Source organism: Dendropsophus ebraccatus, chromosome 2 (assembly GCF_027789765.1).
Source record: "Dendropsophus ebraccatus isolate aDenEbr1 chromosome 2, aDenEbr1.pat, whole genome shotgun sequence".
NCBI classification, from domain to species: Eukaryota; Metazoa; Chordata; class Amphibia; order Anura; family Hylidae; genus Dendropsophus; species Dendropsophus ebraccatus.
The window spans coordinates 34,475,415-34,496,791 of NC_091455.1; the positions used below are offsets into that span (position 1 = coordinate 34,475,415).

General features: G+C 46.2%; 1 protein-coding gene across 1 annotated transcript in view; it reads left to right on the forward strand.

The window, feature by feature from the left end:
- Positions 1-21,377, forward strand: part of CPQ (carboxypeptidase Q) — a 358,322-nt gene that overhangs the window by 269,108 nt on the left and 67,837 nt on the right. The gene's annotated exons all lie outside the window — the stretch shown is intronic.

Below are 21,377 nucleotides of genomic sequence, written 5' to 3' on the forward strand. Positions count from 1 at the left end.
ACATTGGAATCATGTATGTAACGCTGCACAAGAAATACGAAGGAAATGTGTGAACATTGCCATAAACGTTCGTAAACATTAGCAAATATTTTTCCTTCCCTACTGCGGAGAGTGGCATTATACTGCGATTTTGGGGTGTTGGGTGCACCCAGGCATGCTCCCCCTAATATCCCAGTGTCATTCCAGAGGTGTTCGCATCGTTTAGGGAGGTTTCATGGGGGACTTGGTGACCTCCAAGTGGTCGAATTTTGATTTCCAAGTGCCGCAAATTTTTTCCCCATAGACTATAATGGGATCGAATATTCGTTCTAATAGTCGAATCTCTGTGCCTATTCGATTTGAATTCTCAAAAGTCGAATATTTCTCTACTCGCTCATCTCTAATTATTGTGTAAAAAGTTGAATTTTAAGAGATAATCTTTCCGTGTATGCATGCAACAATCAAACGATCAATCAAAGATCAGAAGCTACATTAGAAAATAGAACTTTACTGGAAGAGTACTAGATTCTTGAAACTAACTTCCAGCAGCTGCGGTAGGTAAATCCACTATAACTGACATTAAAGCGAATGTACCATCAGGTACATTGGTTTAATATTTTTACATCAGTAGACTGGCACAGGCGCAGGGATGCCGGTGCCGCGGTCCTTTTTTGAGTCGTGGCCTGTTAAAATGCACAGTGCTGTTCTTTTCCCGAGCACCGGCCCGGCCTGAAGCACTAGAGGCGGGTCCATCCATCCCCAGTGTGACAAAATCACCTCCCCTTTGTGTTGCCGCTTTATTAATTCTAATGGAGTCGTATCACAGAGGGAAGAGCAGAATGTCGCTCTGGGGGCAGGCGGGCCAACCTCCAGTGCTTCAGGCCGGGCTGGTGCCAAGTACCAGATTGTACATTCACTTTAAACCTGCCCTAAAATAATAAGAAAGGAAATAATATAAGGGAAGACTAGATGGAGCAGGAAGTCTTTTATGCTTCAATGATTTAACTCAGTGAGGCAGAAGAAATCCAAAAACAAGGACGATTGCTGCAGATTGTGCTGTTGGATTACCTGCAGATTCACCCCAATATCAACATGTTGGGTTAAAAGTTTTAGTGCTTCCCAGATTCGACATAGACAGGGCCGGTTTTAGACAAAATGTGGCCCTGGGCAAAGTTGAAGGTGGGGCCCCAAATGCTAAAACATTGTAGCAGCAATTTAAGGTCCCCGTACTCTTTACTTTTTTGTCAGCGGTTGGCGCGCTGCTCGAGGTGGGGTGATCTTCTGTGACCTTAAATAAGACCCCTCTGTGCCCAATATAGTAGATAGGTCCCTCTGTGCCTCCATAGTTCATATAGTCGGTATCCCTCTGTAGGTAATTCTTCTGGTAGTTACCTCCACCACCCAGTATGTAGTATCCACCAATATAGGAGGCATCTCACTGTAGGTTATACACCTGTTAGCTAGCCCCCTGACAGTTGCCCCCTCAGCAGATAGCAGCTCCCCTGATAGTTACCCCCCCCAGCACATAGCATCTCCACTGATAGTTGCCCCCTCAGCAGATAGCAGCTCCCCTGATAGTTAACCCCCCCCCCCCCCAGCACATAGCATCTCCACTGATAGTTACCCCCCCCCCCAGCACATAGCATCTCCTAGGGCTGGGGCGATGTGGGCAAAAAATAAAATCTCGTTTTTTCTTTTCTCGATTTTTTTATTTATTTTTTGATGGGTGTAGTAGTATAGGCATAGTGGATAAGGGGTGTAGTCAGGGCCGCTTTAACCAGAGGGCACATGGTGCACGTGCACCGGGCCCACTGGTTAAAGGGGCCCCCCCGAGCAGGCCGGCCGTTGCTATGTGCGACCAGTGCGGTCGCACAGGGCTCCGGCCACCAGCCTGTCAGGTGGGAGCGCCATGGATGGGTAATCTACTTACCCCTCCATGGCGCCCCCTGCAGGGCCCCCCCGTCCGCCGCTGCCCCCGTCCGCTGCTGCTGCGGCGCTTCAGCGCTGCAGCAGCAGCGACACTGACAGAGAGAGAGCCATTGGCTCCCTCCCTGTCAGTCACTCACTCTTGTGGCCGCACTTCCTGCGGTCACAAGAGGCCGCACTCTCCCTCTAGCGCCCGACGTCACTGGAGCGTCGGCGCGAGGGTAAGGGGAGTGCAGCCTCTTGTGACTGCAGGAAGTGCGGCCACAGGAGGGAAGAGAAGAGGAACGCGTGGACCTAGGTGAGTAACAGTGTTTGTTTTTTTCAATGTTATATGGGAGGGGGAGCGCATATACTATGGGGGGGCACAGGGGGCTATATACTATGGGGGAGAACAGGGGGCTATATACTATGGGGGGGCACAGGGGGCTATATACTATGGGGGAGAACAGGGGGCTATATACTATGGGGGAGAACGGGGGCTATATACTATTGGGGAGCACAGGGGAGCTATATACTATTGGGGAGCACAGGGGAGCTATATACTATTGGGGGAGCACAAGGGGCTATATACTATGGGGGAGAACGGGGGCTATATACTATTGGGGAGCACAGGGGGGCTATATACTATGGGGGAGAACGGGGGCTATATACTATTGGGGAGCACAGGGGGGCTATATACTATGGGGGAGAACGGGGGCTATATACTATTGGGGAGCACAGGGGGCTATATACTATGGGGGAGAACGGGGGCTATATACTATTGGGGAGCACAGGGGGCTATATACTATGGGGGAGCACAGGGGGCTATATACTATGGGGGAGCACAGGGGAGCTATATACTATGGGGGAGCACAGGGGGCTATACACTATGGGGGAGCACAGGGGAGCTATATACTATTGGGGAGCACAGGGGAGCTATATACTATTGGGAAGCACAGGGGGCTATATACTATTGGGGAGCACAGGGGAGCTATATACTATGGGGGAGCACAGGGGAGCTATATACTTTGGGGGAGCACAGGGGGGCTATATACTATGGGGGAGCACAGGGGGGCTATATACTATGGGGGAGCACAGGGGGCTATATACTATGGGGGAGCACAGGGGGCTATATACTATGGGGGAGCACAGGGGGCTATATACTATGGGGGAGCACAGGGGAGCTATATACTATGGGGGAGCACAGGGGGCTATACACTATGGGGGAGAACGGGGGCTATATACTATTGGGGAGCACAGGGGGCTATATACTATGGGGGAGCACAGGGGGCTATATACTATGGGGGAGCACAGGGGAGCTATATACTATGGGGGAGCACAGGGGGCTATACACTATGGGGGAGCACAGGGGAGCTATATACTATTGGGGAGCACAGGGGAGCTATATACTATTGGGAAGCACAGGGGGCTATATACTATTGGGGAGCACAGGGGAGCTATATACTATGGGGGAGCACAGGGGAGCTATATACTTTGGGGGAGCACAGGGGGCTATATACTATGGGGGAGCACAGGGGGCTATATACTATGGGGGAGCACAGGGGAGCTATATACTATGGGGGAGCACAGGGGAGCTATATACTATGGGGAGCACAGGGGGCTATATACTACTGGGGAGCACAGGGGGCTACATACTATGGGGGAGCACAGGGGGCTATATACTATGGGGGAGCACAGGGGGTTATATACTATTGGGGAGCACAGGTTAGCTATATACTATTGGGGAGCACAGGGGCTATATACTATTGGGGAGCACAGGGGAGCTATATACTATTGGGGAGCACAGGGGTCTATATACTATGGGGGAGAGCACAGGGGGCTATATATTATGGAGAGCACAGGGGGGCTATATACTATTGAGGGGGAGCACAGGGGGGCTATATACTATTGGGGGAGAGCACAGGGGGGCTATATACTATTGTGGGAGAGCACAGGGGGGCTATATACTATTGGGGGAGAGCACAGGGGGCTATATACTATTGTGGGAGAGCACAGGGGGGCTATATACTATTGTGGGAGAGCACAGGGGGGCTATATACTATTGTGGGAGAGCATAGGGGGGCTATATACTATTGGGGGAGAGCACAGGGGGGCTATATACTATTGTGGGTGAGCACAGGGGGCTATATACTACTGGGGAGAGTGCACAGGGGGGCTATATACTAATGGGGGAGCGCACAGGAGGGCTATATATAACTGGAGGAGCACATGAGGGTCTATATACTACAGGGACACCTTAAAACTATGGAGGCACAGAGGGGTGTAACTATGTAGGGGTACAGAGGGGTATAACTACTGTATAGGGGTATAAGGGACCTAACTACTGTATGTGTTGGAGCCTAAAATATTTGTCTGGCAGATTCTGGAGAGAAGATTCACAGCCAGGAGAAGACTTCAAGGTGGCCCACGCTGGATGGAGAGAAAAAGAAAAGGTGACAGACTCTGATCGGAGAAGACGCCTCCGGTGAGTCACTGGATGTAACTTCACTCTGTTATAGGCTTGTACTGATAGGGGTCATGGTATGGCGGTATTATGTAATGGTATCATTGGTGAAATCTTTCTGTTTTGTTTAGTGCAGTTTTTATGTAATATGTAATCACTGTATGGTGGAAATAGTGTTATAAGGTAACTACTGTATGTATTGGGGCTCTTGATACAGTGTGGGGGCAAATTCAGTACATTATACAATGTGCAGAAAGGTAAGGGGGGGCCCACTCTTGAGGGCTGTGCACTGGGCCCACCAATGTATTAAAACGGCCCTGGGTGTAGTAATAGTAGAAGCATAGAAGATGAGGGGTGTAGTAGTAGATAAGGGGAGTAGCAGTTTTGGGAGTAGTAGTAGTAGTATCAGGAGGAGAGGTAATAATAGCAATGGTAGGGAGAGCAGTATTAGGGGTAGTAGTAGAGCAGTATTACGGGTAGTAGTAGAGCAGTATTTGGGGTAGTAGTAGAGCAGTATTAGGAGTAGTATTGGGGGTAGTAGTAGGGCAGTATTGTGGGTAGTAGTAGAGCAGTATTAGTAGTATTGGGGGTAGTAGTAGGGCAGTATGGGGGTAGTAGTAGGGCAGTATTAGGAGTAGTATTGGGGGTAGTAGTAGGGCAGTATTGGGGGTAGTAGTAGAGCAGTATTAGGAGTAGTATTGGGGTAGTAGTAGGGCAGTATGGGGGTAGTAGTAGGGCAGTATTGGGGGTAGTAGTAGAGCAGTATTAGGAGTAGTATTGGGGTAGAAGTAGGGCAGTATTTGGGGTAGTAGTAGAGCAGTATTTAGGGGAGTAGTAGTGCAGTATTAGGAGTAGTATTGGGGGTAATAGTAGGGCACTATTGGGGTAGTAGTAGGGCAGTATTAGGAGTAGTATTGGGGGTAGTAGTAGGGCAGTATTAGGAGTAGTATTGGGGGTAGTAGTAGAGCAGTATTGGGGGTAGTAGTAGAGCAGTATTAGGAGTGGTATTGGGGGTAGTAGTAGAGCAGTATTGGGGGTAGTAGTAGAGCAGTATTAGGAGTGGTATTGGGGGTAATAGTAGGGCACTATTGGGGGTAGTAGTAGGGCAGTATTAGGAGTAGTATTGGGGGTAGTAGTAGGGCACTATTGGGGGTAGTAGTAGGGCAGTATTAGGAGTAGTATTGGGGGTAGTAGTAGAGCAGTATTGGGGGTAGTAGTAGAGCAGTATTAGGAGTGGTATTGGGGGTAGTAGTAGGGCACTATTGGGGGTAGTAGTAGAGCAGTATTAGGAGTAGTATTGGGGGTAGTAGTAGGGCACTATTGGGGGTAGTAGTAGGGCAGTATTAGGAGTAGTATTGGGGGTAATAGTAGGTCACTATTGGGGGTAGTAGTAGGGCAGTATTAGGAGTAGTATTGGGGGTAGTAGTAGGGCACTATTGGGGGTAGTAGTAGAGCAGTATTAGGAGTAGTATTGGGGATAGTAGTAGAGCAGGGGAGAGATGTGGGGGTACTGTATCATACAGAATCCCCTCCCCATATACTGCTCACTAGGCCCTGAATGGGTGAGGGGATCCTGTGTGATTCAGCACCCACCTCCATCATGTACTGCGTACTGCTCAGGGCCTGGTGCACGTAGATACAGAGGGAAGAGGGCCCTGAACATTGTATGGTGGAAGGGGGGACTGCATCATACAAGTTCCCCTGCCCCCTTCCTGTATACTGTTCGCTAGGTATATGGGGAGGGGGTTACTGTTTTATAAAGACCCCCGAGGCTCCGCCCACCCACTGCCGTAAGCCCCGCCCCTTGGCCGCAAGACCCCCCCCCCAGCCTCCGCGACCCTCTGCCCCCCAAACACCCCCCCCCCCAGCCTCCTTTTCTTTACCTGGGCTTGCCGTTCGTCCTCTTCTCTAGGGCACAGACAGCCGTTCTTCTCTTCTCTGCGGTCCTCACAGCTCAGCTCCTTCGTTCATTAGTGGAGCAGGGGAGCTGCTTGTGCTGCTCTGCTTCCTGCTCCACTAATGAAGGAAGGAGCTAGGGGGCCCCAGGCACGGCCGTCTTAACAGCATTATGGGCCCCTGGGCAGAGGTGCGAATTGGGCCCCACCCCCCGCGGCCGCCGCCATCAAAACCCCCCATCTTTGCAACCACGCCCCTAGCCAGTACAATTACGTACAATAAAAAATACAAATTATTGTTAACATAAACTTTAATTCACAACACAGTCTCTCAGCAGCGCAAAAACAAAACATAACCGTGCGTGCCTCACCAAACCAGACCAGATTGGCTTCAAAGTATCCAAAAAACGCAATGGAGACAGCACTTCCAACAGCAATCTGCAGGGTTTATTGTCACACCAGTGCAACATGTCTCATATAGACAGAGGGGCAACAACATGACTATTATATTATATATGAGAACCATGTTGTTTCCCTGTATACAGAATACAGGGAAACAACATGGTTCATATATAATATAATAGTCATGTTGTTGCCCCTCTGTCTATATGAGACATGTTGTTTTGCCCTTCTCTATATATATGCCAGATAACAAGCAACAAATATTACCACCGCATACTGACTAACACCACCGCTGCTACTGACTAATCCACTGTACACAGATCACTATCACCTTATCCAGTCATTTAGAGGTACCCAGCTCTACACAGGTTCTGTACTCCATATACATTACAGTGCAGATACATCAAGTGACTCACATGGGACGTCTTCTCTGATCGGAGTTCTTCCCTTTTCATCTTCTTCTCCATTTGCCCAGTGCCGTTATGAGAACTTCTCCGAGCCACGAATCCACATAATCTGCCAGACAGACATATTAGGCTCAACACTCTGTCACCATCCTCATCTCTCTACACACTGCACATCTGTATTGGCCCCTTATAGATAGCTCCCCCTGTATTACCCCCTTATAGATGGCTCCCCCCCGTATTACCCCCTTATAGATGGCTCCCCCCTGTATCCCCCCGTATAGATGGCTCCCCCTATACTACCCCCTTATAGATAGCTCCCCCTGTATTAACCCCTTATAGATAGCTCCCCCTGTATTACCCCCTTATAGATAGCTCCCCCTGTATTAACCCCTTATAGATGGCTCCCCCTGTATTACCCCCTATAGATGGCTCCCCCCTGTATCCCCCTATAGATGGCTCCCCCTGTATCCCCCCCCTCGTATAGATGGCTCCCCCCTGTATCCCCCCCTCGTATAGATGGCTCCCCCCTGTATTCCCCACTATAGATGGCTCCCCCGTATTCCCCCCTAATAGATGGCTCCCCCCTGTATCCCCCCCTCGTATAGATGGCTCCCCCCTGTATCCCCCCCTATAGATGGCTCCCCCCTGTATCCCCCCCCTCGTATAGATGGCTCCCCCCTGTATCCCCCCCTCGTATAGATGGCTCCCCCCTGTATCCCCCCTCGTATAGATGGCTCCCCCCTTTATCCCCCCCTATAGATGGCTCCCCCTGTATCCCCCCCTCATATAGATGGCTCCCCCCTGTATCCCCCCTATAGATGCCCCCCCCTGTATCCCCCCCTTCGTAAAGATGGCTCCCCCCCTGTATCCCGCCCTATAGATGGCTCCCCTCTGTATCCCCCCCCTCGTATAGATGACTCCCCCTGTATCCCCCCTATAGATGGCTCCCCCCTGTATCCCCCCCTATAGATGGCTCCCCCCTGTATCCCCCCTTATAGATGGCTCCCCCCTGTATCCCCCCCTATAGATGGCTCCCCCCTGTATCCCCCCCTATAGATGGCTCCCCCCTGTATCCCCCCTTATAGATGGCTCCCCCCTGTATCCCCCCCTATAGATGGCTCCCCCTTTATCCCCCCCTTATAGATGGCTCCCCCCTGCACAGCAGATAAAAAAAAAAAACACCCAACTCACCTACCAGCGCTCGCTGCTTCCTCTCTTCTTCTGCCCCCGGCTGATGCGTCGCTCCCTGGGGGATTCTCAGGGAGCGCACACATCCGGAAGCTCCGGTACAGGAAGCCCCAGTGACGTGCACTGAGGTTCCTGATGTGTGCGCTCCCTGAGAATCCCCCAGGGAGTGACGCATCAGCCGGGGCCGGATTTCCTCTTGCGACCGTAAGCAAGAAAGTGCTTGCGGTCGCAAGAGAAGGGGAAGGGGAGGGCGTGCAGGGCCGTCTTACCCATTGGGCATGGGAGGCGGCTTCCCGGGGACCCTTTCGTCCTAGGGGGCCCCTGCCCGCTGTGAGGACGAAAGGGCCCCCGGGCAGGGGGATGGGGGCCCTGGGCAAGTGCCCACTTTGCCCCCCCCCCTAACCAGGAAGTTCTGGGCTTCGAGAATGAACACCTCTAGAATGGTGGTGGATCGGGGCAGGTGAGTACACACTTTATTTGGCCACATTTGACTCATTCCCTTGGTAAACCCAAGATAAATATTTTAGGCAAACCTCCCAATGCAGAGACATGACAAATCCATCTTGTATTGCTGCATATCAACATGCATGGCTGCTGGCCTGGCAATAGCCCGTCTTACCCAATCAGTGATTAATGAGCTATTTGTTGCTGTAAAATATCCCACAGGATGGCTTTCTCTTTCTTCCCTCATTTAAAGCATATTACAACACACTAAACATTTCAGACACCACATTCCTACTCACAGTATTGTGTTACAGCTAACAACCTGGAATGACCTTCTTAGCAAATTACACCTCATGCTGCCAATCCTTGCCCAATGTGGTTCTAGTCATCTTACACTTTCTTATCCAGTATACAGTAGACAGCATAAAAACAGAGATGATTGTCGTCAGAAAAAGACCACCTAGTCTATCAGGTCTGGACTTATTTCCTTGACCAAAAGATTCATATTACTATTAGAGATGAGCGAACCTTGAGCATGCTCGAGTCCATCCGAACCCGACCGTTCTGCATTTGATTAGCGGTGGCTGCTGAAGTTGGATAAAGCTCTAAGGTTGTCTGGAAAACATGGATACAGCCAATGACTATATCCATGATTTCCACATAGCCTTAGGGCTTTATCCAACTTCAGCAGCCACCGCTAATCAAATGCCAAACGTTCGGGTTCGGATGGATTCAGCATGCTCGAGGTTCGCTCATCTCTAATTACTATCCAAAAGAAGGTTAATACTATATTGGCAGGGGAGTGAGGTGTACAAACTAAATAAAAGCAATAAAGAAGAGTGAACCAAACTTTATGAACCCAGATTTATTTTGAATTTTGCAAAAAGTTTGGTTAGTTACAGAATCAAACTTTTTGCAGTTTGTAACGAACCCGGTCCAAGATGGCAGCCACACATTTTATTACATTGCTGCTGGTATATAGAATAAAGAGCTTATGCCTACCTGTCTGCACTCCCCCAGTGTCCTTCTATGGTCTCCGGTGTCCCCTGCTGATGGCAGCTGCCTCCACTTCTGGGACAAACTCGTCAGTGACAGCCCGCTCAGCCAATCACTGACTGTGACTGCGTCCACTAATTGGCTGAGGAGGCTGTCACTCTCAAAACATGTTTGTTTCAGAAGTGGAGGTGGCTGTGATCAGTGGGGGACACTGGAGACCCATAGGAGGACATCGGGGGAGCACAGACAGGTAAGCAGTGATGAGTAAACTTGATGAACCTCACTAAAACAGCTAAACACATGTGATTATTATGCGGTTTTAATACGGTCCGTTTAAGATTCTGTCTGGATGGACCCAAACTTTGCTCATCTCAAAAAAAAAACCCAAAAAACACAATTTAAAGGACAACTCTGGCGAGGCCCCCCCCCCCAAAAAAAAAAACCAAAAAACACAGACACACACAGACACCATACTCACCATCGCTCCGGTGACGATCACCACTCGATTTGCCCGCCTCACCGTCACCTGCGTCCGCTGTCCAGCGATGTCTCTCACTTCCGGGTCCATGGGAGAGAAAAGGCTGCCAGTGCGCTTGTGCACCGGCAGCCTTTTCATTGGCTGGAGCGCATCACATGGCTTCCAGCAAGCTCAGCCAATCAGGCTGCCATGTGATGCGCTCCAGCCAATGAAAAGGCTGCTGGTGCGCATGTGGGGGGGTCGGGGGTCGGAAAGTGGACGAAGGGGGCCAGACCGGTTATTTAACCACATTACAAAGTTATATAACTTTGTAATGTGTGTTAAATAAGCCAAAAAAAATTTTCCGTGGGAGTTATCCTTTAACCAGTGCACCAGAAGCTATAAACTGATATAAAACAAAAATCTAAATTTCTAAAGCTGGGCACAGATCCTCTTTCAAATACTGAGCGTGACCGTGGATTCAGGCAAAGATCAGTTATACGGCGCTGATATGGTATAACATAAAGCACCTCAAGGACTTTCACTTGTCCAGGGAGAGGCACTTAAGAAGATTTAGGATAAAACGATGCTACTCACTCTGTATCCTCTATACATATTCAACAGACATCCAACCTCATATTAACATAAAAAACTACTTAGCGTACACAACTATGCGAGAAAATGGCAAAAATATTACAATTTACTGTGATTCAGAATATGGAATTTTTTTCAATTTTGATTAAGAATGATGGTAAAATATTTTTTTTTCTTATTTTGGAGATCATTTAAAAGTAGTAAACTTCTATAATGTGATTTGTGATAAAGTATTATATTCTATATGCCTCGGGCTTTTAATGACTACACTTTTTAATTTTTTTGTTTGTTTTACCGGAACATACTGTAGTACACTAGAACACATATTGGGCTATGAAAATGTATTTGTCCATTAGTTTCTTGACCATTAATCAAATTTAATTATGTTCCTGATCTATTACTTGGAAAGGTTATTTCTATATAGCATGTGCCATCGTGTTCTGATCGATGGGGTCCAACGCCTACTAAAGATGAGTGAGCACCAAAATACTTGAATGTTCATTACTTGAGTTAAACAATCCCCATTTAAATCAATTGAAGACTCGAGTATTCAACCAGGTGCCCCCGTTGCAGAGCGAAGGATACCTGGTTAATCGGAAAGTGACAGTCTGGTCAGACTGTGCTCTGTTGGTGGGGGAAATAGGGGGGGGGGGGGCAGGCAAAGTATACTTACCTCTCCAGATTTCTATCTGTCTTCACCATAACTGCTCAGCCAATCAAAGGCTAATGTGGGACACCGCTGCAGCCTTTGATTGGTTGAGCAGTGATAGTGAAGACAGATAGAAGTCTGGAGTGGTAAGTATACTTTGCCAATCAACAGCTGTAGCAGTGTCCTGCAACTACCGCTGATCATCCGTGTCTATGAAGACCCAACCTTCCGGATTAGCAGAGGATCTTGCCGTTGATCCAGAAGGGCTGATCATTATAGTTACACTTTAAGTCTGTGTATTATGCATTTCCGCAGCCTATAAACTCAGCAGCCTTTCAACAAGCTCTTTGTTAACAAGCACCCAATCAGCACGTAGTACGCGCTTGAGTATCACATACTTTCGAGTAGCGAATACTATAGTCGGTAGAGCGTGCTCACTCATCTCTAGGTCCAGTTTTCCCTGTTGTTCCCAACGCAGTGACCCTACAATGACCTTATCACAGACTTGAAATAAATGAGGCTGTTTTCAGTACCCTAATCGCCAGGTGGCTGGGAGCCTCCCTGTGCAGAAAGACCTGCCAAAGGCTGTCCAGGGCATGATGGGAATTGTAGTTTTGCAACAGCTGGAGGGCCGAAAGTTCCCCATCCCTGCTGTACATAAACAAATGGAATGCTTGAGAACCTGAATGTTAAAGTGGTCCCCTAGGTTAGTTTTAGGTCTATGTTTTGGGTAGACCATTCATAACCAAAAATAAGGGGTCTGAGTGCCAACGCTCGGCTGTTTAGCAGATTAAAGGGACTTCTGGATTCATGCGAGTTCTGCAATCTCTTCTCCTCCAAGCAGCCACACTGTTGTGCCATCTGTACCTGGTATTGCAGTTCATCCTATTTACTTCAATAAGACACGATACCAGGTAAAGCTGCTACTCAGTATACAGCATTGTGCCTTGTCGGAAAAGAAGAGGACACAGCATAAGCACTGCGGCACCTTAATCAGCTGATGGAAAGGTGCTGTGATTTGTACTCCCACGGATTGGAGGATAGTCTATCAATAATCTGTTGTACTCCGGTAGATGCCGTAGCCCAGCACCACACATCACTTTATTCTGGACTGTCAGAACATTAAAAAAAAAAGTCATTTTAATACCTTAACAATCTGTTTACAATTTGGTAACTGTATTGTTTGGATCTATTGTTAAACCTCGCAACAAATGACACTATATAACACTTCATTCTGCTATATTAGAAATAACTGGTTTTAACAGCTTACAGATGTAGTCAACTATTATCTGGGGTAGAAACATGGCAGGGAATATAAGAATTTTTTCTCTGTTTTGTTCATTATAGTTTATTGTTTTGGTAAAATGAATGGCAGTTTATAAAGGACATGTAGCCAATCCCCAGACATTAGATGGTAATATCATTATATAGGGCATGGGTCTCCAAACTGCGTCCCTCCAGCTGTTGCAATACTACATTTCCCATCATGTTTGGGCAGCCAGATCCAAAGCTTTAGCTGCCCAGGCATGATGGGAAATGTGGTTTTGCAACAGCTGGAGGGCCGCAGTTTGGAGACCCATGATATCGGGTGTCCTGATCACACACCTTGACACATAGAAGATTATCGTCACAAAAAGCCCTCCTGGTCCATCTACTGTACTTTATGTTATTATTAGAGATGAGCGAATACGATTCGATCGAGATGATATTCGATCGAATATTGCGGTATTCGAAAGATTCGAATCCAATCGAGTAGTGTGACGAATACGCAGGAAACATTCGAAAGCCCTCCCGTCGCAGTTGGCGCTTTTTTAATCCAATCACCATGCAGGGAGGCCGTAAGGGACCCTGGAAGGACCCCCTACTCCATCTATACAGTACATGTATATACAGGGCACTACAGGTATACCAAACTGTGACTGGGTAACACTGCCACACCAGACCTGACCAATACCGCCATACTGTGACTGGATAACACTGTCATACCAGATCTGACCAATATCACCATACTGTGCTGGATAACACCGCCACACCAGACCTGACCAATACCGCCATACTGTGACTGGATAACACTGTCATACCAGACCTGACCAATACCGCCAAACTGTGACTGGATAACACCGCCACACCAGACCTGACCAATACCGCCATACTGTGACTGGATAACACCGCTATACCAGACCTGACCAATACCGCCATACCCCCCTCGAAAGACACCAGATTTTCTGGCAAGTCTGAACTCTGCAAGGTGCTACCCTACGCACCAGACCATGGGTGCCTAATGGTAAATACGACCCTGCAGGTATACAGGACACTACAGGTATACAGGACCCCGAAACTATACACTACAGGTGCATGGGACCTCCACCAACTATATACTACAGGTATACAGGACCCCAAACTTTACACTACAGGTATATAGGACCCCAAAACTATACACTACAGGTATAAAGGACCTCCACCAACTATATACTTCAGGTATACAGGACCTCCACCAACTATACACTACAGGTATACAGGACCCCAAACTATACACTACAGGTATACAGGACCCCAAAACTATACATTACAGGTATACAGGAACTCCACCAACTATATACTACAGGTATATAGGACCTCAAACTATACACTACAGAATACAGGACCTCAAAACTATACACTACAGGTATACAGGAACTCCACCAACTATATACTACAGGTATATAGGACCCCAAACTATACACTACAGGTATACAGGACCTCAAAACTATACACTACAGGTATACAGGACCTACACCAACTGTATACTACAGGTATACAGCACCTTCACCAACTCTATACTACAGGTATACAGGACCCCAAAGCTATATACTACAGGTATACAGGAACTTCACCAACTCTATACTACAGTTATACAGGACCCTCAAACTATGCATTACAGGTATAGAAGACCTCCACAAACTATACATTACAGGTATACAGCACCAACTATATACTACAGGTATACAGGACCCCCGAACCATACAGTACAGGTATACAGGACCTTCACCAACTGTACACTGCAGGTATACAGGACCTCCCTCAACTATACACTACAGGTATACAGCCCCCCCCCAACTACACACTACAGGTATACAGGACCCCCCAACTATACACTATAGGTATACAGCCCCCCCAACTATGCACTACAGATATGCGAGACCCCTAAAAACTATACATTGTGGGAATACAAAACCCCTCCAACTATGCACTACAGGTATACACTAATTCCACTGATTAACTCAGATGAAACAATACCTTTAGCTTGGCCTCCTGGGCACCTTAGAACACACTGACACTTTATACCCGGGCAGCACCGGGTACATTTTCTAGTAGATAATATAACAGCAGCATCAGCAGGTATATTCATTCCAGTACCCTGTGTGTACAAGTGACTTATAGTGTCCCTGGTTTAGCCCACTAAAGGCACATTATACATATTGTTCCAGTAGCCCAGAAAAAGGCAGAACTTATATACTGTTCCAGTAGCCCAGTAAAAGGCACGTGATACATATTGTTTCAGTAGCCCAGAAAAAGGCATGTGATACATATTGTTCCAGTAGCCCAGTAAGGGCACCTGATATATACTGTTCCAGTAGCACAGAAAAAGGCACGTCATACATACTGTTCCAGTAACGTTCGTACAGCATGACGCATGATAAGCGCGAATAACATGACGCTCTACAGACGCACATTGGAATCATGTATGTGACGCTGCGCAATAAATACGAACGAAATGTGTGAACATTGCCATAAACATTCGTGTTGGGTGCACCCAGGCATGCTCCCCCTAATGTCCCAGTGTCATTCCGGAGGTGTTGGCATTGTTTAAGGAAGTTTCATGGGGGACTTGGAGACCTCCAAGTGGTCGAATTTGGATTTCCAAGTGCCGCGAATTTTTTTCCCATAGACTATAATGGTACCGAATATTCGTTCGAATAGTCGAATCTCGGTGCCTATTCAATTTGAATTCTCGAAAGTCGAATATTTCACTACTCGCTCATCTCTAGTTATTATCTTAGGATAGATATATATTTATTCCAGGCAGGTTTACAGATAGAGAAGTATGATTCAGTATTCTACAGAACACATTTCCACCTCACCATATCCAGTGGTAGAGTGCTTTACACCACTCTACCCGACATATTAAAATGTAAGGCTTGCATGTAGCTGCTCAGCCATGGAAACCTATGCTATGAAGCTTCCAGTCAGGCGAAGTTTTTGTGCTGATTTTGTGCTGAATTGCTGAGGGCGATTAATTTAGGCTAATTACAGTATATTATTAAAGAAGTCCGGGATCTGCCTTTTTTATTTTTAAAAGAGCTAGGGAGAAGGTGGCTGAACATAACAACATGCACCTAGCTCCAGCGCTGGGGTCCACTATGCTCTGCTGCGATTCCCGGTCCTCCGGTCGCTTCCTGGTCTGAGCGAGGACCTGGGTCGTGATGTGTAAGGCCCTCTCGGCCAGTCAGTGGCCAGGGCAGGGTACCGCACTGGAGCCGGGGAGTTAGGTGCATGTTGTTATGTTACTCCACTTCCCTTATGGGGGAAAAAAAAAAAGGCTGACCCCAGACAGCATAATAAGGTCACTGTGTGGCTACAGGGGTTTTGGTGCTGTATGACAGGAGAGTTTACCATACAATGTGAGGACCCCCAGGATTCCCTGCTATTGAATGCAGCAGCAGCTATACACATGCTCAGTAAAGATCAAAATACCGTCATGGAAGGGGCATGGACCGCAGTTTGACAGGAGGGGAGACACATGGTGGTCACGTGTATAATGTTGATTTAAACATAGAAAAATAGGGGGGAAAAAGAGTTTATCGCAAAACTGTTTGCAATCACAAACCCTGTTGTAAAAACTACAATTCCCATCATGCCTGGACAGCCAAAGCTAAAGCTTTGACTGTCCAGGCATGATGGGAATTGTAGTTCTGCAACAGCTGGAGGGCCAGAGTTTGATACCTCTGATCTAGAAGGAAAGAAATTTCCTGAGCTGACATGTTTCATTGGTGGCTCCTACCACTCCTATCACCATGATGGATTCGGTGGGGTGATGTTATGGTTGTAAAGTTAGACTCCTTCTTAGGGGCTCCATACACCTGTGGCAGTGAAATGTAATTAGACACCTGAATTTGATATATATATATATATATATATATATATATATATATATATATTATAATAAATGGGTTATAAAGAAGGCATCATTTCCTGTTATGCAGAACACACTGAATACACACCTGTATTTCAGCAGTCCATAGAATAAAGAGCTCATTCTAATGATTTACCGTACACCACCAGGCCGGATCTTCTGACCACTGCTTAGCCTTGTGTGTCTGAATTATTACATACATCAACCTCACCTCTTCATGAGGCTGGAAAAGTAAATATCACATTAACGTGACATTTTTGGGACATGCCGGAGAAGTTTATTTGGTGCAGAGTTCTCACCTCCACACAACACATAACTCATCATGGGGGCAGTTAGGATTATTTTGGCCTGTTAGCAATAATATAGGGAACGGGATAAATCAACCATCACATGTTGTTTTTTTGGGTTGGTTCACATATTGGAATAGAAATGTTGAGGGATCATTGACATCTCAAAGAAGTTGTCTTGGTACATGTTTTTTTTTAATTTTTTTGTTTTTTTTACATATAGCTGAGGGGCACTTTCAAGAAAAACGGGGCCGCTGTCTTTCAGAAAAAGCATCACTCTTGTCCTCGGTTTGGATGTGGGTTTTGCATGTAGGTTCCATAGAAATGAATCTAAGCTGAACTGTAATACCACACACAACCTGAGGACAGGGGTGGTCGCTGTTTTTTTCAAGGAAGTAGCTGTGCTTTTTCTAATGCCTTTAAATAAAATAAAAAACCTCATCCTATTCTACCCCCGCAGCTACCATTCTAACACCTCTCAGGCCCCACTTGTCACTGATGCCCCCTGGTTCTTGTGATATGTTCTCAGAGCAGCAAGTGCCCACTCAGCCAATCATTGGCCACAGTATTGCGTCCCACCTCAGCCAGTGATAGGACAAGCAGGCAGTTCCTGCTGAGATGACTTGTCATAGGGACCAATCGCCTTACGCCCAGTCGCCTTATGCGGTAAATGAAATAACGGATCAAAACGGATGCAAACACACATCCCCCCCCCATTAAACGGTTCTGTTAAACGGACAGCAAAAGTGCTGTGTGAAAAGTGCAGTGTGAATCTTATTGCAATCGCACCTGTCTATAAAAAAAATATATATATGGTATAGCCCACCAATTAGTCCATGGATTCCATGGATTGTTAGGGTGTACAGTATTTATAATCTTCTCTGTTGTGTCCATAAAGTGATACATACATTATGCTTATTTTTGTCATGGGCCTATGAGAGTGTGTGGTGAGGTCTTGGGTTGACAGTAGCATTTATATGGTCTTACATCATGTCATTGGTGGTTATCTGAGTCAGCTCACTGCAATGCAAGCCAATCCTAGCCCCTGCTAGGCTCAATTGCTGTACTGATGGAGTGCTTAGCTAATGGATCAATGCAGTACATGTGCACTGCATTGATCGCTATGGCAAATCAGATGATTGCTCGCACAAGGCCCCTAGGGTGACTACAAAAGTGTATTTAAAAAAAAAAAAAAAATATATATATATATATATATATATATATATAGAGAGAGAGAGAGAGTGTGTGTGTAAAAGAGTAAAAAAAAAACTACATAAACATATTTAGTATCACTGTGGAAATGTATCCTTTCCAAAATGTGAAGGGGCACATCTAAGTCCTAATCATCACATGCAATGATCAGGACATAGGGGGCATTCACAGGTCTGCAAATTTGTGGACGTTATGAACGGGGAAGGAATGTCATGAATTAGTTTCCTGTCCGGCATGATGTGTCAGTATCATGCTGGCAGCGGGGAAACACTTTGAATCACCATGGCACTGATCATGCCGGGTGGGGAACGAATCCATTACATTCCTTCCCCATCTGTAACATCGCAAATTTGCAAACAAGTGAATACCCCCTTAGGCTTGCCTGTCCAATGTCTTTTGCTCCCCCAGACAACCCCTTTAAATCATAGGGGTCAGAAAATAGAAATAGAAATTCAAATTCTTTTTTTTTTTTTAAGATTTTTTATATTTATCTTTTTAATGTAGTAAAACGTAAAAATTCTTTTATTTATATAGCACCGACTTATTCCATAGCACTGCACATATCTTGTCATAAAAGCAGTCCCTTTCCCCATTAGGCCTCAAAATTGAAATTCTCCTATCTGTATGTTTTGGAGTTCGGGAGAAAACATGAAATGTCCAAGGTTCTTAAAGGGTTAAGGACAATTATAAGTAGACAGATAATCTAGCCTTACATTTACAGTACTTGCCTTGTCCAGTAAAGGTGTAAACTCTATTCTGTGGTTCATTAGACTTATCCCTACAACCGCACCGTTTCCTTGCCATATTAATAGACAATACCGCATTGTGCTCTGAATCCTTAGTGTATATAAACAGCCTGTCCTTGTGTGCTTGTAAATCCACATATTGTCCACAGGACTCGGGCTAAAGACAATATAACACTATTACAAACCTGCTGCTCATTTTATTCTGCATACAAGACAATACACGCACACCCCGGCCTGTTTCCACATACTTATGCAGGGGACAGTATAGAGTATATCTTCTTATGGCAATCTCCAGGTATGTCTTTATTTCCAGTCTGGGCTTGAAGCAAAGGAATACCTTTCATCAGTCATTAGTGGAAAAATGTAGAGAGCGTCTTAGGAACAATGCCGTCTATTATATACCCATAGTCGGAGTTCTGAAGAGCTGAAGAAGCATTTCCATTATATTGTGATTCCCGATGTTATTTCAGTAGGAATAGCTCACTACACAATACAAGTAGATGTGTTATTATTTATAGCAGAACATTTACAATGCTTCCTCCAAGACTTCTTTATTCTTGCCCTTTGGTCATCTCCAGCGTCTTCTGCCGTAAATGAATGACCAGTATGGGAACGAAAACCCAACGTGTTGCTTTGTAGATAGGAGATAAAGTCTCCGGCTATTTCCTTGGCAATGCGTTAATGAAAAGCGACCTGTCGCCCTGATATAAAGCTCCAGTGGCGACTCCAAAACATCAAACATGAAATGGCCTTGTTAAAAAATGTTGAGAGTCTTGCTATTATATGTCATTCTTTGCATACTGTTGCGAAGGGGCAGAGGGCAGACGTTTCTCCTTCACAAGCATAATTCCCTCCACCGTAGAGACACATGAGGATCTCATTATTACATATTGTATATCAGCCCAGTGTTTGCTGTACAGAGAAGTAACTGCAACTGGAATCATTTCACTCGTACCCGGTTATAGTCACATCACTAGATCATTTTACTGGGGATCTTACTCCTAGTGCTCACAGATCATAGCTCTATCTGTCACATTACTGGTCAGGAATCCGATACTCAGGAGGGCACCACTACACCGAGAGCCAAGGGTCCTATTCCACGGGCCGATGGGGGCCCGATCAATAATGTAAACGAGCACTCATCTGCTAGATCTGCTCTCGTTTACTGGGCCTTTTACACGGCCGGATAATTGTTTAGCGAGAGCTGCAGGGACATTGTAACCGATGTCCTTGCAGCCCTTGTTTAAACACCTTAAACACCATACTTTACTTAAACATGCTGCAGGTCTTCTCCTGCGCTCCTTCTTCCTCCCAGTCTCGTACGCAGCAGCAGCTTCGGTGCGGCCTGTCTGAGTTGACAGACCACTCAGCCAATCTGGCCAGTGATTGGCTGAGCAGTCTTTCAGCTAAGGCACCGAAGCTGCTGCTGCTCGCGGGACCAGGAGGAAGAAGGAGAACAGGAGAAGACCTGCAACATGCTTAGGTAATGTATGGTGCTTTTGAAATCGTCGGTTACCCGCCACGCATCGCTATTTCACGCAGCAATGCACGGTGGGTGCCCGGTGATTTTAGGTTTTAACCTAAATAAACGATCAGCCGATGACACAATCATCGGCTGATCGTTGTCTCTATTCCACGGATAGAACACCCCACGTGTTTCACAGTTTATAAAACACCCTACGTGTTTCACAGTTTCCATGGCTTCTTCCGGAGTCTAAAAGCCCTATTACACCATCAGATTATCTGAGATTTTTTAAGCCAAAGCCGGGAATGAATTTGAAAAGAAATCTCAGTCTTTCCTTTGTTACCTGTTCTCTGTTTATAGTCCATTGCTGGCTTTGGCTCAAAAAAATCTTAGTGCTTAGCCGTTAGTGCTAGTAAATGCTGTAGAAACTAATATGGCGCTGGTACATATAAACAGAACATTATCATCTCTAACAAATGGTATGTGATTTATGTCTGAAGGTTGTCCCTACGTGTTATCATTCTTCTTCTACATAGTCTGGCGCTGGCAGCTGTGATTGGATAGTCAGAGGGTGTCGGGACACAATCCTAACTGGAATGTGTTAGAGTAAAAAGACAGAACACTGTGGGTCGGTAGTACTCCAGGCAAATCCAGGAAAATGTAGTAAAGACTCCCGGCACTCACCAAAATCAATTGCTGCTTATTTCTTCAGTGTGGTAAATCAGAGATTACAGGTTACAAGGATGCATTTGGCCCACTGGCTTCAATCAGCTGTAGAGTTGATAAAGGTCAGTTGGCCGAAACGCATGCTTGTAACTTATCTGTGATTTACTACACTGAATAAATAAGCATAACACGATTTTGGTGAGTGCCTTGATTCTTTACTCCAACTGGAAACACTCTGTTGTCTATTTATTAATAATTTTCTAGGAGGAATAACACAAAGCAGAGCTATAAGGATTTATATTTTATAAGGACAGAAATATCCGGAGAGCCAACAAGTGTAACATAGTTTGCAAATAATAGTACAACATGATGTAAAAGTACCAGTACCAACCGTGCAGTGCCAACTAAACTGATCAGACAAATAATGTATCTACGATGTGTTCCTATA